Here is a 4,917-nt window from a genome sequence, read left to right on the forward strand (position 1 = left end):
AAAACAGTTGACATAATAAAGCCTTGTTTATTTGAATCACGTGACTTTGGTATTTTGACATGCTCCGAACCACTGTTTCATTTCGTACAAATCAATGCACACAGCCTTTTTTGTTGAATGCTTGTTGTATTTTTGTACCAAATGGTACATGTAAGCATTCATGACCTGAGAGGAATAAATTAACACATATTACTTTCCCATAAGAAAAAATATTCACAGAGTTGAGCTGTTTAATGATGTTTAATGTTATCACAGTTTCGCAAGTGCATTAAAAATCTACTTAAACAAGTGACGATTTTATAACACTTGCCTAGTTTAGGTCATCTTTTCGCGGACCACTAGGGGGCGATGGCGGAACACACTTTAAGAATTACTGCTCTAGATGGACACTTTCATTTTCATTTTCAAATTTGGATATAGTTTTCCTTTGGCCATGATGTGTTTGCAAAACATTTTATCAAAGAAATCAAATGTTGAGACAGATTGTTATGAACTATTTGATTTAATTAACACTTATATATAAGATGCATTCTTGAGGTATATAAATCTGTACACTGTGGAAATCGATAAGAAATCTCAAATCATTTCAGAAAAGTCATGATCTTAAACCATTAAAGTTTTAAAATTAGTGAGTATTTCTATTATGCAGTTATCACATATATGCCGGGTACAGCATGAAAATCTCATGCCAGCATGCACAGCTGCATAAACTGAATCATTCCCGTCTGTCACCACTTATGAGCCTACAATTTATAATAAAGTAATAAAAAATTGTGGAAAACACAATCTGAAAACTAAGCCAATTCACGAGAGCCATATTTCTGTTCATATTTGCTTCTTTTGCCAACATAACATTAACATAACAACACATTATTTTATTGGCTAAATAAAAAACTATCACTAAACCTCAAGAGACAAGAGCCCAACTAAAAGAAACGCTAAACAACATAACGGTGAATTCAATCTTATCTCAGAAAAATATAAACAAAGCCACTGTTAAATCTCACATTACTATAGTACCATACTATACTAACATTTGTACAAGTAAAACAATGATAATTTTAAAATCATTTAAAGTGATTAAACTTAAAAAATAAAAAAAACAGAGCTCAGCTCAAAATTTCAGAGTGAGTACTTCTAAAAGGATCAACTCACCTCACTTTCAAAATATTGTGTGGGCGCAGTCCGCTGAATGTCAGAGTAAAACAATTTCAATGGCCCTATTTTCGAGATCAGCACATATAAACCTTTTCTGAGCAGCTGAGAAGATCGTTGGTGTCTCTCTCCCCTCCCTCCAGGACATCTACAGCACCCGTCTCACCCGCAAAGCCCTCCGCATTGCAGGTGATCCCACCCACCCGACACACAGCTTCTTCAGTCTGCTGCCATCAGGGAGGAGACTGCGGAGTCTCCAGGGAGGACCAGCAGACTGAAGGACAGCTTCATACATCAGGCTGTCAGGAAGCTGAACTTTTTTAAAAGGCAATCTGCAACCTCTCTGGCAGCTTTTGATTTGAGGGGACAAGCCTGGGGCCACTTGGTCATATAATCAATGATAACGCAAATGTATTGGTTGCCATTGTCCGTCAATGCTAATTTGCCTATCAGATCCATCCCCACAAGCTCGAAAGGCTGTGTAACCTAGAGTTAATTAAATAGAAACAAAATAATGTACTTAAATTTTAAGAAGTATAAATAAATATTTTTTGGGAATGATCAAACTGTTCTTATTTAATTCTATAACTTGTTATTTCTAATTAAATTCTAAAAAAAATATGAATAAATAAATGTGTGATGGAAAGGCATACCACAATTGGAGTGCATTCATTTTGCTCCTTCACTGATGATCTGCTGGCCTGACATGGTCCACACTGTGCCACCTGTGATCAAAACAGCATAATGTTGGAAATTATTGCCATTTTATTCTGTTGCAAAAGTAGTAATTCTGTACATGTTATTACCCAGGTGTCAATGTCCTTTGATGTCCAGTAAAATCTTATAGATATTGCGTTTCGTGTTTTTTTTCTTTTGTCCAGTGTGAGCTCCGAGGCTGCTTGCATGGAACTCCTCAACAATTTTGTTTGCCTGTTCTGCTCCACACTCAACTTTTACTTTCGTCTGTTGTTTTGTGCCACATTCATACACATTATTATTATTATTATTTATTGTTAAATCTTATTTAAATGTTTCTGTTCTCATGTCAGATATGTATGTATATATGTATGCATGTATGTACCAAGAGCTTCTTAAAATCTTTCTGGTTCTTCGCACCAGCCTGTCTATCTCGAGACACCAGCTAAGAAAAGTCACCTTAACGATATAAAATATGTTGTTAGAAAAAGCATTTCAATTAGAGGGAGGAAATCACCTGGTACTGGGTACCTTACTGTATTTCCAACACAAGGAAGACAATTGTTATAAAAACTATTTTATTAGCAAAATACTACTACAACACAACTAATACAAATACTATAGTACTAAACAATGAACCTGCTAAAGAGTACTGCAATGCTAAAGAATGGTAAAGATGGAGTACCGGAAATCCAAGTGACTTGTGTATGGCAGAATGTTCTCTGATATGTAATGGGGTGAAGACCGGATTTCTAATTTAAACAATTGAATAGCATTTTGTTAAACATCTGATAAACTGATATGTTAAATCATATGTTAACAAGAACATACACTGAGAATATACACTAAAACAAGGTTTGGTTAGTAATATTCACATTCCATGCAGTCACGTTATACTGGTGATGGTGACATCTTCGACTGGTAAGGCAAGAGCCTTGCTGCAGTGGAGAAGGAGTCAGAAGTTTCAGTGCTCATTTTTGAAGTTTTATGCTTGCTCTGGCCTGAACCTCAGGAATAAGAGTAGATGGGATTTGGTGGTAAGGAGTCACTTTATGGACCAGTGGAAATGCCTCTTCCCAGTGTAATACTGAGGACCGATCCAACAAACTCTAATGCATTGGAGCTTTTTGGAGTTAGCTGGAGTTGGATCAGTGTGAAGCAGTTCAAGCATATAACAATGTTTAAACGTTAAACCTAGATAAATGTGCGCTGCATCAGTAGTTTGTGTGGAGAGTGGAAGCTAAAGTGCAGGACATGGAGGCACCAGCGCAATCAATTACAATTTTTTTTCAATGGAAACAACTTGTGCCATAATTTGTGCTCATAAAGGTAAGAGTAATATATCATTCGTAACTGTAAAGGGTCTACTTTTATTTGTGTGCACTCAATATCAACAAAACGTCGTTCTTTTATCTTGATCAGGAGCGCTTCACAAAAATGAACCGAAAGTCAGCAAATACATGCCTCACAGACATGATAAATATATCTATAGAAAGCTTTAAATTACTACTTAACAAAATAAAAACAAAAACTATTTAATATAATCGTTATCTGTGAAGATGCACTTCTCTGTAAAGATGCGTCTAACGAGGAGATGGTGAATCCTTACTATTTCCCCCGGACACATTCATGGTAATTACTTTTGCTGGGGCTTTTGCTTTATTGTGTGTAACTAACTCTTCATCTGTGCTGACGGCTCGCTGCTGCTGCAGGACACTAAACACCATCGAGACACTCTTGACTGTCGCGGCAGCACGCACTCATGTTGTTTCCACCAGCGCGACAATTTCTTTTCATCAATAATTGATGGATGTCTAAAATATAAAGATAAGTAGAAGCCTAAAACAGGCCAGAGGACCGGCCCACGTCTGAACTATGACGTGAATATTGGCTCTAGGGACATAAAAAAGTCGGAGCCTGACTTTAAATTGAATAAAATAAATTGGGGGCTAAAATGTGTTGTAACACAAGCGTTACTGAACATGTACCCAGTAAAATATTACTGAAAATTAATTAGTAATGCCTTACACTACTGCGTTACAGCATAAAGTAATCCGTTACTGTAATGCATTATTTTTGTAACGCCTTACTCCCAACACTGGTAAACATACCTGGCCAATAAAGCTCATTCTGATTCTGATAACTACACTGTACTTCTTTTTTGATGTAAGTACATAGTCGTATATGCCACTTAGTATGAGATGGACTGTGTATTTAAAAACACATTTGGTTTATTAGTACTACTGCAGAAATCTGATCAGTTTCATTTATGACAGGTTATTATGCATCGCATCAAATTTCATTTATGATAAACCGTGTAATCCAAATGGATGGACATTTTCTATTCATACATCATTGGCGTGTGTTTATTTGAGGCTATATAACGATGCTCTAACTGAAGGACAGAAACAGACTTTTATTACTAAATACTGTCTGTAAGTTTATCATTATTGTTATACAGTATATTCAGCTATATTTAACTTACTTTCGCCAAAATCATATTCATAATCAAATTATATTCACTATCTGTATCTTTTTCTCTGTAAGATATGCCAACATACAGTATGATGAAGCGTTCAGGCTAATAATTAATAATAATAGCAACATACAGACAGAATGACAAACAGCTCATCATTCAAATCATTCAAAATGTATCTTTAGCTAAATATACTGTACAGCCATCACCTGCAATTTGGAGCATCGTTATAGCCTCAAATAAACACACTCCAATGATGTATGAATAGAAAATGTCCATCCATTTGGATTGGGGCTGACAAAAGATGCAAAGATCTCATGGAAGATGTTTTCTGGTGAAAATGTCTTTCACAAGATGTGGTATCAGAAGAGTGATGCTTCTGATGCGTCCTGCAAGAGATCCATGAACTGATCGTCTCATAATAGCGTTTGTTGTGTAATTTTAGTTGCTTTCAGAAAATTTGGCTCACTGAGACATCGATACATGGAGCTGTATGCGCACTTCTGCATTATGAAGCTATTTTTGTGTTATATGCAAAAATACAATTTGAAAATTTAGTATAAAAAATATAATTAAAAACTGATCTTATG

The sequence above is a fragment of the Barbus barbus genome (assembly GCF_936440315.1).
Source record: "Barbus barbus genome assembly, chromosome: 1".
In the NCBI taxonomy this organism is placed as follows: Eukaryota; Metazoa; Chordata; class Actinopteri; order Cypriniformes; family Cyprinidae; genus Barbus; species Barbus barbus.